Source organism: Cryptotermes secundus, unplaced genomic scaffold (genome assembly GCF_002891405.2).
Source record: "Cryptotermes secundus unplaced genomic scaffold, Csec_1.0 scaffold1031, whole genome shotgun sequence".
Lineage (NCBI taxonomy): Eukaryota > Metazoa > Arthropoda > Insecta > Blattodea > Kalotermitidae > Cryptotermes > Cryptotermes secundus.
This window is the reverse complement of record NW_019718628.1, coordinates 526,940-545,524: the sequence shown is the minus strand read 5'-3', so window position 1 is coordinate 545,524 and position 18,585 is coordinate 526,940. Positions and strand designations below refer to the sequence as shown.

General features: G+C 44.3%; 1 protein-coding gene across 3 annotated transcripts in view; it reads right to left on the bottom strand.

Moving 5' to 3' along the window:
• Positions 1-17,982, bottom strand: part of LOC111862651 (nuclear receptor subfamily 2 group E member 1) — a 63,660-nt gene extending 45,678 nt beyond the window's left edge. For 2 of the 3 annotated variants that reach the window (XM_023848188.2, XM_023848204.2), the window contains exon 1: positions 17,877-17,982. The gene's annotated coding sequence lies outside the window, so the exon portion shown is untranslated. The remainder of the gene's footprint in view (positions 1-17,876) is intronic. The other variant, XM_023848195.2, reaches the window with a different exon arrangement.
• Between the last annotated feature and the right edge of the window lie 603 nt (positions 17,983-18,585).

The following is an 18,585-nucleotide window of genomic DNA, read 5'->3' as shown; positions in this document are numbered from 1 at the left end:
GGTTTCTCTGAATCATATTTTACAAGCATGTACCAAACCTTTTACGGTGTTACTTGATTAGTGTTTTCATTCACTACAAATATGTGTTACCTCGGCTAGCTTTAATTATTCTTATGTAATTGGTTTTAATTTATTGACTGGTTATTAATTTTATTAATTTTATGCTATCACTCACTGGTGTCTTATCTTAGTATTTAGTTACTAACAGTATTAGCAACATTCGTAATATTTCATAAATGTATGTATATATTTCAGTCTTCTTTAGATCTATGTTCACAGATTTATTTGTCGTATTTGTATTTTGTTTTAATTATTTTGTACCTTATATACTCGTGCTAACTTTGTAATTGGCCGCTGGGCTGTTAAGTTTTTGCACGTAAATAAACATGAATTGAATTGAATTATTATAGAGCCAGGATAGCCCAGTCAGTATAGTGACTGTCTACGGGCTGCATGAATTTTCTCTTCTCCACGTCGTCCAGACCGGCTCTGGCGCCCCCTACCCAGCCTCTTATGCAATGTGTACCGGAGGCTCTTTCCCCTAGGGTTAAGCGGCCGGGGCGTGAAGCTGACCGCTCTCCTCCAACTAGTGCTGAAGTCAAGAAAACGTGGGTGTATACATCGACTCCCGCATACGTCTTCATGGCGTAGTGCTTAATTAGTTAAGCACAGGGACAATTTTGCCTTTATTATTATTATTATTATTATTATTTTAGTGGGGTGAGACTAAGTCCACTTGGCGGCCACTACTGGTCTATTGTACCAGCCCCAAACGATAGATAATAATGAATGTGGAGCAGTCGGTGGAATTAAAATTGGCAGGGGAAACCGAAGTACTCTGAGAAAACCTGCCCCAGTGCCAGTTTGTCCATCACAAACCCCGCATGACCATACTTGGGCTCGAACGCGGACCGTCGCGGTGGGAAGCCAGCGACTAACCACGTGAACTATGGCACGGGTTACATTCATCAGGCAGAACATAAGGAATATAGAACGTACTATCCTAACAGCGCGTGGTTTTGATACGTGTTTAAATCACCCATTTGGTAGGGTATTATACAAGGGGCTTGGACGTTTGGTGTCACTCTCGGGCCGTGAGACATAATGTAGGTCGCCTTAGACCTACGAGTTGTGTAAGGTCTGGTCTCTTATGTGGATACTTGTGGGTCATGTAGTGAGTTCATATTGCAACATATTGTGGTGTGTTCTTGCTGCACGATAGGTACTTTCCAGATTTGGGGCCATGTCCTGCATGATACATGTCGAATTGCTGTGAACTCAGACGGCCACTAATTGCAAAGTGCCCTATATTTATCCGCATGCGTATTGCGGGCTGTAGGTCACCACATGCATGCTCTGAGGTTGGAATACGTCATCCTCTTATGAATGGAGAATGTAAAAGATTCAGAAAAACCCGTGTCTTGAGCGTCGTGGTTTGGGCTGTGAGTCATTCCACGCTCGTTGTCGTGTTAAGTTGTTTCGCTTTTCTTAGACACCTCAGGCCACAATGTCACTCCTGATTGCTAGGCGCCTTGGTGACAGGTTGAGGAGTATTCAGTTCTGTCGGTCAGTACAGTACGGACTCTGAAGTGACAATGATATGGATTTCTGTTCACCGGATGTAAATCCGTGTGTCACCCTGTGATAAATTCAGAGTGTAACAGATTGTGGGCGGGCGCACACCTGTGTGGGGCGTGGTTTGGATCCATGTCACCGTTATCAGCTGACGTAATTAGCTTAACCAAAACATGCGACCCCTGTGTCACGAACCGTTGAAATAATTGCGTTGCAAGTCACAAGGAACAGCTTCCTATAGAAAAGTTATTAATCATAAATTTAGTATTTATAAGCACATCTAGTCTAGAAATATTAGAGAATAAATATATTTTCAGTATTGAGGTATATAAGTTATGTAAATAGGGCTGAAAATAAAATTATATTACATACACGAAGAGACATATAGTCCCGCATTGTTTATAAGAGAGACATTGTTTCCGGAACAAAGAAACTGCTGTTTTCAACGTAACAATGAGAACTGGTTCTCGATTACCTTTGTTATTGACCTAATTTTCTATAGAGAAGCAAGGTTTATGAAACCTCCATATCTGGAAGTACTTTTTTTTTTCGTCCAACCTAGGTGCATGTCCATGATTTACGCTAACCGTCCTACAATGCACACATTTTTTCACCTTACTCTTCTCTTTTGCACTACATGTTTCAGCACTAATGTGCCATCTTCAGGTGCGTTTTCTCTATGCACATCTAACTACTGCATTGCATGCCCTGATGTCTTCATACTAAAATGACTAAAATATATATTCGTCATTTATAATAATAGATTTTAAATATTAAATCTTTTCAGGATTCGTCATCCTTACGTCGTATCTCAATACGCGAATCACGCCAAACCACCTCTGTGGGAGCACTCTTCCTGCATTCATGTGTGTATTGTGCTCTCTGTTGTGTCTTGCTCCTGTGACTGCGTGCACCTAGGTGCATGTTTATCACGGGCACAAAGTTTCCTAGTTATGCTTTCATCAGGCCATTAGACAAACCAATATGCAATAGCACAAAATTTCTTTCCTGGAGTCTGGATCAGTACCGAAGTTGCTTTTGTTGCCAGAACTCTAAGTCGAATTTAATTTATTATTCAATATGTCTGCGTTTAGTTTATAGACCTATAATGCAATAACCATGATCAAGAAGCTGAGAAGTCAACCCTGTGATCCAAATTTGGAGCAAGAGGAGGGGGGAATGCAATAATCATGCTACGTGTTTAGACAGAGATGCCTTGAGCCAAATTGTCCGCATCTAAGTATCGTACAGTTTGACCTCAAATGTTCTACTCGGCCTGATCTCAGAACTCTAATGTCTTGGCGTTATTCAACTTAATAAATGTTCCTTATTTTATGGGGGAATAACAATAAATTATGAGCTTATGCTGCACTTATTTACTTATGTCCGTCCATCCATGAGTTTTTTTCCTAATAAATCTTGAAATTTTTGACGGATTTTCACGAAACTTCGTGTTCACCTCATGGTATTCGAGACAATCTCGAATTCGTAGTTTCCAGTTACCCTGCCATCAATACTGTCAACATTACGACGTTCCAAACTTAAGAAGTGGAGCCATACTAGTACTTCTTAATAGAAGATTTTAAAAGTTTTTGTAAGCTTAGTAAGAAGCGCTCTCAAAATACGTGTACGTATGTTTAACTTTTGTTGTTTCTTAGAACGTGACACAACGTGACGCACGAGGAAAATCTATGTACAATTTAGCTTCCGGTTTTGCGGTGATAAATAATGTGTAACTGTACCACAGCTATGCAATCTATTTAAATGTAATTAATTTCGTTAATTATAAATTTTAATTATTCACAATGGGATGCAATGAACAAGTGCAGTGAGACGTAGGTCTATTCTTGCATGTAAGAGTTAGCGTCTTCCCACACGCGCAGCAGAAAGAGGAAATACCCCGTCGCGGGGTTCTTAGAAATTTTACTTGAAAGTGTAACTACGGAGTCTTTTGTGAATTCAATACTTGACAGCTTGTGCATGCCATAACTTAAAATAAGGGGGTTTTAATGACCCAAGCCAAGCGTAACCTTTGTCAAGATTCTGACAGAAAGTACGTTGGAGCTCAGAAACCTAAACTCCTTGCAAGCTTTAAACGGAGTGGAGGAATAGCTAATTAAGAGACTCATATTTTTTAAATGTGACCAATAACTAAAATTTAAGGTTATGGCAGAGCCGAGACGCTGATGGAACAAGGACTTGATGGTTCGAAGGGAAGTCAGTTGTCGAAGTCAGTCACACACCGGCCCTCGTAGAAACAAGACGTAAAAGTTACACGCCGGGGCTTGTAGAAACAAGACATAAAAGTTACTGATTTTTAAGTTGTACTAAGAAGTGGCTCAACAAGTATTTAATAATAATAATACATCTAAACTTGATATGTGTTTTTGTAGTTTGCGTTCATTTCTTGCTTCTTCGAGTTGTGGCCCGTTCAAGGCTCTGAGATAAGAGAACCTCAGCTCTACCGAACCAAGAAACCTCACCTCTTTATAAATTAAACAGCCCTGAGAAAAAATTTAGAACAAGAAAGAATATAATAATTGAGATTAACAAGCGGAGGCTGTAAACAAAATGGCGCAAAAAGTAGGGGCTATAAAGTGGTTCGGTTATAAATGAACCACCGTGAAAACTTGTACGGATATACATCATGTACATGACTACAAATTCTATATTAAAAATATTGTTTACGTGTCAACAATTACAATCGTAAAAATTACGCTGAAATTCTGAGGTTATATCCGACAATTATAAAACGGTCCTAAAGGGAAGGGGATTGATGCACACATGTGGATCACCAAACAGTATTGTTACCAATTTATATTTCTTACTAGTGGACCTCCTCTGTGGTCTAGAGGTCAGAGTTGCCGGCTAGAGTACCAGAGGTCCCGGGTTCGATTCCCGGCGCTACCAGATTTTCTGAGAAGTAGTGAGTCTGGAACGGGGTCCACTCAACCTCGTGAGGATAACTGAGGAGCTATTTCAAGGAAACTGAGATTAACGGCCGTGGGGACCCATTGCGCTGATCACGTGACACTCTCTATCCGCTAAAGTTAGCACTAAATTCGCCGACAAGCAGCGGCCGCTCGGTCGGTATAGTTCTCTTGCGGACTAAACCCACGAAGTTTGTTTTTGTTTATTTGTTTGTTGCTAGTCTCAGAATACAGAAGAAAGACATGAAAGAAAGTATACATTGTAACTTCGTCCCAGAACCTATTTCTCGACGGGCTGTAGATCGTCTCTAGGAGTCGTATAACGGAAACATATTTCTGAATAAAAAGGGCGCCGCTCACCGCTGCTGAGCTTCTAATCTCGCCTAATTCATGACGTCATTAATTACACGTTCCGTTTTGTCTGACGCAACATGAATACATCCTGTTGCCGTGGAAACTGTTTTTAAAAAGAACTGAAAGTCATAATGTGACTTCACTTTTTTCCCCTCACATCTGAAGACAAAAAGCGGGCTAATGGGGCAGTATTGATGCATATTCCTATCTCACCACATTCACTGTGACTATGAAGTCGATATCTAATGTTCAAAGTGATCATCTCGGTAGATGTTATGGTAGATTGTCACGAAAGAAGAATGCAAAGCAGCAATCAGTCATTTTTGTGCCTTTCTTTTGGCCTACACGTAGTTTAATGTAGAATTCAGTGGTCTGTCGGTCAGAGTTCCTGGCTACAAATCTAAAGGTCCCGGTTCGATTCCCGGCGCTAACAGATTTTCTGAGAAGTATTGGGCCTGGAACGGAGTTTACTCAGCCTCGTGAGGACAATTGAGGAGCTATTTTGGGGAAGTAGCGGCTCCGGTCTAGAAAACCGAAATTAACGACCGTGGGGATCCGTTGCGATGACCACGCGATACCCTCTATCCGCAAAATTTGGCACTAACTTCGCCGACAAGCGGCGGTCGCTCGGTCGGTGTAGTTCGCTTGCGGACTGCAGTCCACGGAGTTTTTATTTTGTTTCGTTTTGAAGTCTAGGTGTCCCCAATACATTGTCTGCATGTTTTAGTTAGTTGTACGATTTGTGAAATGTATGCTACGTTCTTCAGTTGACATAAATTGAAGTAGGCTCTGTAACCTTCTTTTGTCCCATTTTCGGACCGGAAACCGTGTCTAATGAACTGAGTATCGGATAGGAAATCAAGTAAAAGGCAAGTACTGGATAGTTACACCAAAGACATATGCAGATAATCAAACTCCTCTGTTTATCTCGCCTCCGGACCTGGGACTTATTATTATCAACGAAGTAAAGAGAATATGAGGTATGTAATTTAACCTACATAGGTCCATAAACATTACTGCAAAATATATTGTGGTGTATGGACCCCTTGCTAAGCAGTGACTACGTAAACAGCGGCCGTTGTTAGGTAACGCCCGCAACAGACACGCAGACGACAACAGAAGAACGGTGTTTTCTATGTGGTCCGCGCCGCGACCGTTGGTATGCAGCAGCGTGGTAAACACACATCTACAACAATAAAAGGGCTGTGTTTTCTACTTGGCCCGTGCCGAGGAGTTATCTTGAAGACAATTGGCGCTACAGTTCAGTTGCCAGAACCTCGTGTGGAAGCGGGGTCGAATACCTTCACCTTAGCACTGCGAGTGGTAGCAGGCGGCGAAAAGGAAACAGTGCTTGGGGGTATAACCGGGCTACCCTGTTAGTGGGGGATATAAACCCGGCGACCTGGCCCTCCAGTTTCAGGAAGTCTCGAATCTGATACAGTAAAATTTGGTCATGAGCTACGCGTGACTCGGACCCGAGAATGACTGCGCTGGCGAGGACCAGTAGCAATCGTAAAGGACAGACCCCATCCTCTCATCAGTGAAGATGTTACATATGGACTATAATAGCAAGTGTTCAGTTGGAAAAGAAATACTTGTCGTGAGTCTCAAGGGCTTGCCGCCAAGACGAACTGAATGGCGGAAAATCGCCAGCCATAAAGTAACTCTGTCTCTGGCTCTGACATTAACTACAGTTCAGTTGCTGGATATTCGCCGGGTAGTAACGACGTGAACACAGAAGCTGGACAATCTCCATTGTTAAGAATCGTTACCAGGCAACGTCTAGCGAAAACATTGCAGAGGAATAGTCGTTGTTGAGAGCTGTTACCAAGCACCGGCTGCTGTTTACGAGTCACTACTTAGCAATGGGTCTATACGGCGCAATATTATAGTGTGTAGTGTCTATTACATTACCCTGAATTACTTTATATTCTACCACTACACATATAGTTCCTCAGATCCTATGATTTAAACAGCCTGAAATAGGCCTTACTGGGTCAATAACGCAAGGCCTAAAATCCCTCTCTCTTGGTGGAATTTTCTAATTTATTTGTTCTTACTGGCTAATTTCTCTTAGATCGTAATACTATCATGAGCCCTTGGTTGCCAAATTATATTCAAGCCCTGTACTCAGCTCTCAAGTAGAGTTAGAATTTTGCAAGTTTACAAAAATAATTGACAAAATTATACCCTTAAACTCATGTTTCGAATGCTGTACTGAATTTTTCGAACAAATTGTCCGATGGTGACTAAGTTTAAACCTTTCTTATTGTACTTTGCAAAATTTCATGTGGGGTGGGGGGAGCGCTTTGTGTTTTTTATAATGCGAGTTTGATGGCTCGGGCCGTGTAATCCGCTTTATAAAAATGTCAATACCTCTTCACGCTTCAGTATGCTTCATTTTTTATTCCGCTGCACTGCGATTGAATATTGGCAACATCTGCAGCCTCTGACATCAAACTCACATCAGAAAGATGCCTCTCAGACGATTTACATGCGAAACCTCACTGGCCGTATTCAGAAAGTCCTGCATCATTCCACCTTTCCATCCGTCATACTGAAGTCTTCACGGGAAATACTGCTAAACTGAAAGAGCCTTCAGGGCTTGGCAATTGCTGCTTCCTGGGATGTGACGCCTTGCAGTGTCGTAGAAAAAACTAATCGTTTCGGAGGAACCTGCTGCTTTTATCTTTCGTATACTTCGGAAATTGAAACAGCGGACTCCTTCGAAATGTTGGTACCTATATACCAAAAAAACATAGTATCATATCCAAGAAGACATTAATCTTCATAAAAGTAAAGGTAAAGCTATCCCTGTAACAGGCCGTGGAGGCCCATAGGGTTATGAGACGTTGAGGGTCCCACATTTTCTAGACAATCGGCTCAAAGGTGGCGGTAAGGTTGTCAGACTTACGCTCCGGCCGCGCTTTACTCACAAGAATATTCCTGGTACTCATTTCTGTTAGAGGCTTAGTGGACCCCAGGGCCATAGTGCGGTTGGAAGGATTAGATCAATTAAAAAAATCTAATGACCTCATCGGAAATCGAACCGGTGGACTTTCGCCTTGTAGCATAGTGCCTCAACCAACTACGCTACCACATGTTGCCTTTCTGCAGCAATTCGGAAAATAATGATTTGGGGTACACATCAGACTTGGGACACTCAAGGTGGATACCTGGGATATGTTGCCGTGTGTTCCCATAAAAATATTTTCGATCTACCAGACTACACGGTGTCACTTCCCAAATCTTCAGTGTAGATTTCCATTTCTAAGTAATAAATTTCATTACAAGATAAACATATCGCTACCTTAGCAGCAAGTTCTGTCTGTGTCAGAATCAGCTGCGTTTCATGCCAATTGCTTCCCTTCAAGTAGGCCTGGTTCCAGTTCCACCCCCACAGCCCTGACCCCCAGCAGTGTAGACCCACTTGCATCGCTACTGCACACACGAGGTCACGTGCCAATGTGAATCTGTACACGTGTTCCCCATTACTAGTCATTATGCAAGCGCTGTCACCTGTTATGTAGGATGGCGCACCCAGGGGCGACGTCAGCATGCAAAACACTCAGTGGTCGTGGCATATTTGAGACACGGTAACACGGTTCACTTTGTACGTCCCGCGGAAGATGGAGGGAAACAGTGTCCATAAATCAGTGCACGTAGGGGTGAGCTCTCTGCTTAATTCAGTCTCAAGACCGCCTCAGTAACAAATTCCTAGTTTCGAATATGACCCCAGAGAACAGACGTCTCGAAATTCCTCACCTGGGGACGAAAACGATTTCCGAAACGTCGTGCTCTTTAGAATAACAGGCGATGGAAAAAAAAAATCCATAAGCCCAGCAATCCCGATATATTGAAGATGTTTGAAAATGAAGTACTGAAGGCAGTGGCCTCTCTAGCCTCACCGATGGTGTCTTCACCTTATCGTGGTGGTGGGGTTTGAGTGCTTCTGAGAGCTATGCCGGCGGTAGCATAGCTACTGGTAGAGTCACCCATGCCGGACAGGTCAATGGGTAGGAGCCAGACGAAGAGGGATAGCCTGGTCCTCCAGGTTGGGGGTTGGGCGTGAGGCTAACAACCTTACACCGTAAAAACTAAATTTTTCAGAAACCAGACAATCAGCCTCGGGTGGATGGATTGAATGGGAATCGACATCAGCGAATGAGCTGAGATGGTTGGAGGATGTGCATGCTCTCCGTAAAATGAAAGTGAAAGGGTGGGGAGGAAAGATGAAGAAGAGAGAAGAACGGAGGCAGAGTGTTCAGGAGGCCGAAGCTAACCCTGAGCTGTAGCGCCGAGGGGAAGGAAGGAAGTAGCCTCTTTGGATCTGAGGAATTATGTAACAGAAGACTGAAGAAGAATACGTAATGACCGGCTTCGTGCTACATGCATCTCACCGAGTACTCTTCTGCCTACTGAATCAAGAAGGATGAAGTGAAAGGAAGAAGGAAATGCATTCAAAACTGTGCTACGGAAATCTCGAGAGAAGAAACAACTTGGTCAATAAGGCACAGTTGGGAGCATATTATTAAAATAACTCTTAGAGAAAGAGCCCTTGAAAACTTAAAGTAAATTCAACTCGTTCAGGATAGGGTCAATTGGCGGGATAGAAAATATTTACAATCGGAAGCAAGTGGCGCCATTTCATTTCTTATTTATTAATAATTGTTTATCGACCAATTAATCAAATAAAACATTTATAAAGAAGTACATTATAATAAGTTTTAATATAGCATTTAGGCTTATGCGCTCATAATTATATCATTGAGCATAAAAGCCTAGGAAAGGTACAGGAGTTTATGGTTGATATCAGCCTGTAAGTGATGCCTGCCGATATCTGTCAGACGCAATGCAGAGCTCTATAACTGTCTCTCTGAGCAGAAGAAGAAGTAGCACTCCGTTTCATTTCCAATAGGCCTATGTACGTGTATTTCGTAGAATAAACACGTGTAGGCTTAACTGGTCGTCAAGCGAAGGCAATCGATCACCCCTCCCCCAAATCCTACTGTATTTCTATGAGACCGCGTAAAGGATCAAGAAGTTCTGGAAAGAACCTTTGAGAATTATTTTTCTTTAGACATTTCAACGTAATAGACCTATCTTGGTGAGGCTAGAATGAACAGTGGATTAACAGGTACCATCCTGCAATTTAGTTATTATTTCGTATATGCCGATTTAGTTTTAATTATCCGGCGTCTTTTAAAATAAAGGCTTATATTAGCCTAGGGCTGTATAACTTCAAAATATCGCAACGTTGTCATGTTTAGTATTCTTCACATGTAAAATATATGTATGTTATTAAATACAATTATGATCTTTATTCATTCAAAATTTTCGCATGCCTAGCTCCATTGTCAGCGCCGTCAAACCTAGAGCTAAATACGTATTTCGAACGGCTGTTGTGTTTGTTTGTTTGTTTATTTACAGTATATAAAAATTATGACATAAACAAAAGTTTCTTAAGAACATATCCTATTTCTGAAGGTTTATTGTGTCCGCCTCTGTGGTCTAGTGGTCAGAGTTCCTGGCTACAGATCCAGAGGTCCGAGTTCGATTCCCGGCGTTACCAGATTTTCTGGGAAGTAGTGGGTCTGAATGGGGGCCTACTCAGCCTCGTGAGGATAACTGAGGAGCTACTTGAATGGAAAAGTAACGGCTCCGGTCCAGAAAACCGAAATTCGTTTCCCTGACCACGCGACACACTCTATCCGTCAAAGTTGGCAAATTTCGCCGATAAGCGGCGGTCGCTCGGTCAGTATAATTCGGTTGCGGACTAAAGCCACGGAATTGTTTGTTTGAAGGTTTATTGTTACTCAGAGTCTCAGGATCCTAAGTTAATAGGCCTACAGAAGCGAAGTCATAGCTGTAGGCCCTGTATAGAGTATAATGCCTGAAAAGGGACTCGATCACTGTATATCACGCAATCACATTAACACTGGACTTGTGATTTGACGGTACATGACCTGTTAAGCTGAAAAGGAAGTTCGAAATGGGCCAAAAATCAATAATTAGTCCCACATTAGACCTTACGTTACATGGACCTTCATGTACACACAGAGAGAATTTCATTAAGGCCTGTGTCAATAACCAGCGGGGAATCTGTTTAGTTTGTTGTCAGAGATATTATATTAAAATGCCGTTTTGTGAACCCTTTGCCTACTCCGGGAGCGAAGCCACCCCAAGTTTCGAGCCCTAACCCAAGGTGCAATTATTAACATGTAGTTACAGGTGCTCTGACTTGTATGACGTCATGACAAATAAATGACTGTGGAGAGGCGTGGCGCAGTGACTTGCCGTCATGCTCCGTCGGCCGTGACACTGACCACAGCAGGTGCTCGTGTCCCCACAGCCCGGGCATCGAATCCAGGTTTTAGAGGTACACGCTCTCTCTCTCTCTATTTTTTACCACTGTAGGAAAGATTTTCCAAGTGAACTGTTCATTGATTTAACAGCGAATGTAGCCTTATAGTGTCTAGCATTCGTGTTTCGTGTTCGGAAGGTTCCGGGCTCGACTCTCGGCCCAGATAACGTCTATCCTGACTATTGCAGCTCGTGGTTTTCCCCAGTTTCTCCAAACAAAGGCCGCGATCTTTGACGTGAGGTTCTGACGGCCATGATTATGAAGAGTACTGCATCCTGGAATGTGACGCCGTCTAGTCTGCTAGAAATCCACCGACGTTTCAAAGGACCGGACTGCCTCCATCTTCAGGTTCGAAGAGTAAGCCAAGCTAGAAATCAACTGCTTCTTGCTGGTTTCTCGCTCGGTTTACTCTTTACTCTTATAGCTGAAGGCGGAATATTATTCCGAAACGTCAGACGAGTTCCTACTCTTACATCCCGGAAGATAATGCGCTTCAAATTCTACCAAATAGGTCTCAACCGGTTTTCCCTACGTCACCCATCGTTAACAAAACGACACTACCTTAGGATTCACTACTTGCATGAAAATTTCAGTTGATGAAGCTTCATTAAATAAGGCAAGGCTGATTATTTAACGGGCAACTGTTTACATAGAAAATTGGAATATAAGCCCGTTGAAAACTTTAAATCGACGGTTTAACAATCTCAGTACTGTATGTAAAAAAAAATAAAGCTATCCCTGTAACAGGCCGTGGAGGTCCATAAGGTTCTGAGACGTCGAGGCTTCCACAATTTCAATTTCAAGACAATCGGCTCACAGAGGTAATGTTGTCAGCCTTACGCACAGCCCGCGCTTTACCCACCAGGAAGATTCCTTATACTCATTTCTGTTAGAGGCTGAGTCGACTCCAGCGCCATACTGCAGCTGGAAGGACTAGGTAATTTTAAAAATCAAATTATCTCATCGGGAATCGAACCCGCGACCTTCCGGCTTACAGCATAGTGCCTCGACCAACTACACTACCGCGTGATGCTCAGTACTTTACAGGGCAACCAAATACATACATCGGGAGGCCGCGCCATATCTCAAGCTATGGCTTCCACCGCGGCGGCCCTAGTTCGATCCCGGGTCTGGTCAAGTGGGATTTGTGGTGGACAAAGTGGCGCTGGGGCAGGTTTTCTCCGAGTATTTCGGTTTCCCCTGCCAATCTTCATTCCACCAATTGCTCCACAATCACCCTCACCTATCATCTGGGACTGGCACAATAGGCCAGAAGTGGCCGCAGTACAAGGGACTTAGTCCCACCCCACTAGCAATAAAAAACATACATGCATATCCACGCTCGCAAGAATGTTAACCTGGAAGAGAAACGGACAAGACGAAGCAAGCCATGTGAGTCCATGTCTCAACAGAAGAAATGACATCTTCATGTAGGCCTGCGCGTAGGCCTGGAACAGAGCTAATACTAAAGGCTTTGAAAATACAACAGACTCAAATACAGGCTCTTTGGGAACGAGAGCAATTAATGCAAATGAGACCTACATTCGTGAAGAAGTCAGACTTGACAGCAGATCAGTACATTCGGCGAGTCCTTGCTACCGCTCAGTTCAGAATCTCTTGTACGCTCGTCTCCAATAGATGAACCTAGACACTGAAATGCACACCCCTTTGCAGGTTTACAGAACAGCAATGTTATCGGCACTGACTTCGCTCGCTGCAATACTGGGGCCGTGGGTTTGAATCACACTCCAGGCATGAATGTGTGTCTACTTTTATTCTGTGTTTATGTTGTCCTGTGTAGGTAGATGCCTTGCGACGGGCTTATCCCCTGTCTAAGGAATCCTACCAACAGTCTATGAGATTAAGAAACTGAAGTGAAACGAAGCGTTTCACGGATGCCCTATGCTCCAAGTGGGAGCAACAGGAATATGAATGAATGAATGGATATTACCGGTTGCTTTTGCTCTCTAGCCCCATGTTGTGAAGATTTTTCTTCAGCCACAAGATTGGAACATAGATTAAGGGTTTAAGGTTATCACATCTGTAATTCTGAAGAGCGACTACCTCCGTGGTCTAGTGGTAAGAGCTCCTGGTTACATATCTAGTGGTTCCAGGTTCGATTCCCGGTGCTACCGGATTTTATCTAAGAAGTAGTGGGTGTGGAACGGGGTCCACTCAGGCTCGTGAGGATAACTGAGGAGCTGTTTGAAAGATATAGCGGCTCCGGTCTAGGAAACCGAGATTAACGGGCGTGGGGATTTATTGCGCTGACCACTCGACGCCCTCTATCCGCTGAAGTTGGCACCAACTTCGCCGACAAGCGGGGGGCCCTCAGTCGGTATAGTTCGCTTGCGGAATAAAACCACGGCGTTCGTTAGTTCCTTCGATTCTGAAGAGCACGACCTACTCACTGCTTCTTGCACGGCATACTCTCAGATCTTGAAGATGGAGACACTGCGCCTGTGGGCTTGTACCTGACTGCACGGCGTTATATCTCAGCAGACAGTGCTGCTCACAGAGAAGGGTGTTTGCGAACAGAGTGCTGTGAATATCTGGAGGTAAGGGAGAGGAAGCCGGTCACGGTAGCCGAGCGGTGTAAGACACGTACTGTCTTCACTCGCTTGGACACCGGGATCGTGGGTTCAAATCCCACTCAGGGCATGAATGTTTAGTGTGTGTGTGTGTGTGTGTGTGCGTTTTTTGTGTTTGTGTACAGGTAGAGGCCTTGCGACGAGCTGATCACCCGCACAAGGGGTCCTACCGAATGTGTAAAATCTAGAAAACCCGAAATGAACGGAGAAGTTCATGGAGGTAGGCCTAGGCCCACTGGGGCTGTAGTGCCAAGGAAAAAATGACCTATAGGCGCGAGCTAATGAGGAGTTTCATGGCCAGTAGACTGAGTGGCCTCTTCTGGTAGACTATCAGATACGATAGCGACGACACACGCCACTTGGAAGGCGTAGGCTGTGCTGGAAGAGTAGTAAAGCGACCCTGTAACAGGCCATGGAAGCCCACAAGGTTGTGAGATGTCAAGGTTCCCACATTTTCTCTAGATAACTGTCTCACAGATGGATGTAAGGCTGTCAGTCTCACTGCCGGCCACCCTTTACCCCCCAGCAAGATTCTTGGTACTCATTTCTGTTAGAGGCTGAGTGGATCCCAGGGCTATAGTGCGGATGGAAGGATTAGGTCAATTGAAACAATTCACCTCTTCAAGACTCGAACCCGCGACCTTCCGAGTTGTAGCATAGTGCCTCAACCAACTACGTTACAGCGTGACCCCAGAAGAGAAGCATTATATGAAACTTAAAGTCTGAACAACTTGACAGAGTTGTAAAATTCTAGAATCGCTTCCGGGGGGTTCGGTTCGAATATCGGTCGGAACATAGACTAACCTAACTGAAGTGTTGCGTGATTTTCCTCCGACTATCTAGCCAAATATCTGGATACCATCTGGATTAGCCGACGGCAGCGTCTTGCCACATCCTTCCTAAATTCATCGTTCGGCAGTCACCATACAGTGCGTTGTATCTACCGGACCACGGTAGCTCTGTCGGTATAGCGACGGACCACATGCTGGACGGCCGGAGTGACAGTACCAGCTGTGGGGCCCACCCAGCCTCATATCCAATGGGGACCGAGAGCTCTTTCCTCGGAGTTAAAGCGACCGGGGCGTGAAGCTGATTACTCACCAGCACTTAGTGCCGAGGTCAAGAATGTTGGAGATACTCGTATATTTCCGTTCCCCCTTACGTCTTCGTGGCCTAGTGCTTAATTTTTTAAGCATGGAGACAATTTTGCCTTACAGTCTAGCTAAGAAACTAAGAGGTAAAGTAAAGCTACCCCTGTAACAAGCCGTGGAAGCTCATAGGGTTCTGAGACGTTGAGGTTCCCACATTTTTTAGACAATCGGCTCACAGATGGCGGCAAGGTTATCAGCCTTACGCGCCGGCCTCCCTTTACTCCCAAGAACATTCCAAGAATATTCCTGGTACTCATTTCTGTTAGAGGCTGAGTCGACCCCAGGGCCATAGTGCGGCTGGAAGGATTACGTCAATTGAAGAAAATTCAATGACCTCATTGGGATTTGAACACACGACCTTCCGGCTTGTAGCATAGTGCCTCAACCAACTACGCTATCGCGTGCCCACTTACAGTGAGGCTACAAACAACATTTGTAGAATATCCCACAAAAAGAGGAACGTAAAGACGTGGATTGGTGGGTGTTAGGAGACACGAATTAAGGCATAGGCGAAGTGAAGTCGTGGCCTAGGGCAGTGCTTCTCAACCGCCGGGCCGCGGCCCAGTAGTGGGCCCTGGCATCAATTATACTGGGCCGCGAGAGGATCTTCTGTAATTTGTCATTTTCATTTTCTAAGCATTTTTCATGAATAAATATTTTATAGTTAGCTTAATGCATGAACATTAACAAAAATGGAAAGGTATTTACGAGTAAATTTATTGGGACTGGGCCCTCGTCTTATAAAGAAAGAACTCACTGGGCCGCGGTCTAATAAACGTTGAGAACAACCGGCCTAGGGCCCCGCGCCAGATTTGGTGTGAGAGGTGTAGGGGCCCCTAAGGCGTTTAAGCGCAACACAATCGCTTCCCGCTCCGCGTCCTAATTCATTGTAATACATAACAAAGCGTCTAACACATATCCATATACCCTACCACAGTTTTCTGGTCCCTGTAGCCCCACAATGCACTCTGGCCTAGGGCCCCGCAAACTCTTAGCCTGCGTCTGCCTATTAGGCCTTTAGTGTGCTTAGGTTCATGTGGCTTGGAATAGGAGCTACTGGCAAGGTTCTTTGAACACCACTGGTTCCGTAAGAGGAGGGAAATTTCTCGACCTGATGAGCAAATATCAGCTTCTGAACAGTTATCTGCTCTTTAGTGTTAGTTACACGCGAATGCAGCTCTTTTACGGTTGTCAGTGTCTCAAATTTCTTTTCATAACATGTTTATATTAACTTAAACCTTCGAAGCTTAAGCACCACATCAACATTGCACACAGTAGGCCTGTGTTTATGTATTTCGTATGATTCTCAGGATAAACAGCTACTAACCCATCACCCTTTGGCCGCGCCATAGCTCAAGCGGTTAGCCGCTGGCTTCCCACCGCGGCGGACGGGGTTCGATCCCGGGTTTGGTCAAGTGGGATTTGTGGTGGACAAAGTGGCACTGGGGCAGGTTTTCTCCGAGTACTTCGGTTTCCCCTGCCAATCTTCATTCCACCAGTTGCTCCACAATCACCCTCACCTATCATCTGGGGCTGGTACAATAGGCCAGATGTGGCCGCAGTTCACTGTTTTCACAGCACAGCAGCCACGAGCAAACCCTGGACGATATAAAGAACCTCCACATCAAGATAGCCAGGTGGCACAATATCTGCCCCGTATAAGAGGGACGATGGGAGGACGAACACGAGCCTGCATGGTTTACGAATTTTAATTATTGACAATACAAAAAAAAATTTTAATTAGCATCAAGAAATTTTATATACTTTTTTAAAAAAATTTACATTCCCAGGAAACTGCTGTGTTTGTGAAATGTTCTATTTTGTGTACTATGCATTGTAGCATATAAGTGTACGTACTTTACGTCTAAACAACTTATGTGAAGGTGGTTTCCTATTTGTAGTGATGTTTGCCCTCTGAAGATGGTCCAGAGAGACCGAAAGTGTTAAGTTTTCATGTAGTAAAAAAACTTACAGGTCACATTGGACGGAGTGATTTATATTTGTAATTGTTAGTGTGACGGACCAGAATGAAACAAATCAAACTTATTGGAGAACGCTCACAGCACAACCCCCTCCCCTCGCCGCGGCTGTTCTTGCATTCATCTCCGTGATGTCAGTATGGTGGATATTCATGCTAATTTTTGTATGTCTGTGTCCTGTTGATTTCAGCAGCTGTTTCGGTCGCTCTTAAACTTGAGAGAGCCAAAGTTTTTAATTATCGATATTTTACGGGAACTGAAATAGCTCAGGCAGTATGGCGACTGTAGCTACGGGCTAGACAGAGGTATCGAGTTTCGATTCCTGGCAGGAGCACAATTCTTCTTCTCAGCCACAGAGTCCAGACCGGGTCTAAGTCCCATCCAGACTTCTACCCATCTGTACCGGGGAGTTCTTCCCCCGGGGAGTGAAGCTGTTCATTTATTACAAGTTAAGAGTGTGTGGATCTACACCTCCGTTCTCCCACATGTCTTCATGGCAGAATGCTTAATTAAACGCAGCCAAAATTTTTCCCCACTTTGCAATAACAATATAGCTAACGATCAAGCAGACCTACCTTCTTCGAGAGACACAAAGTAAACAGTCGTAGACCTGTTATAAAATGGTGTCTTAGCCTAAGCCTAGTGACATATTTATGAACACACCAGCGAAAATTGCGGCCGAACAGTTAAAATTTCTCCTGTCCATACTCAGGAGGTTACGGTTTCGAATCTTAGTCTGGAGACTAGACGACATTTCTGAAGGCCCTGATGCTTTTCCTCAGTCTCCCCAAGCCAATTATGGAACAGTATGGCTTCCGTAAAATAGGCCACAATCGCATTTTTGCTTGCCTTCCGGTTCATCACTCACCATGCAATTGCAGTGAAAGAAAACACGTTAAATTGTCCCAATGAATGCACAACATTCAACTAACCTTGACGGTGGCCCCGCAGCGAGCAAGCTGCACCAGACAGACAGCAGACAGCACACGTATGCCTACCTGCGCTGGAGCCGCTGAGGTCAAACCCGGCAGGCTGGAAGCCAACAATGACACTGACTACAGGGGACACCAGGGGGCGTCGCTTTCAGACAAGGAGGAATGACGGAGTAGATCTCAACCAACCAGCTGCTTCGATCGTCTAATGGACGATCCAATAGCAGCTACTGTTCGCCTGATTGGCTGCATAATGCCCCACATTCATTGGTCGCTGCCTGCCAACGTCAGGAGCAACAAGTCGCATATCTCCATAGCAGACTTCGTGGTTCGAGCCCAGTTATCATTGAGCAGTCTTTATTCACAATTAGGTGTATATAGGCTTGCTGTGAAGTAGAAGGCTTGTGATTGGGCTGCAAGTAAATGGCCTGCGAGGACAGCAGTATCTGTGACGAAACCGATTATTGCCATTGTTATGAAGATGCGGTTAGAGGCGTATTGTCTTCTGACACGTCAGGCTATGTAGAAGTGTAGCGACGTGTCTCGGAAAAATATTGGTGAACTTCTACCAGATTACACGGAGTCATATCGCAGAATGTAGTACTCTATATCAGAGGTTCTCAACCATTGTGAGAGCGCGGGTCGATAAATTAATTTTTTCTATAAGACGAGGGGCCGGTACTGGGCCGCGGCCCGGGGGTTCAGAAAC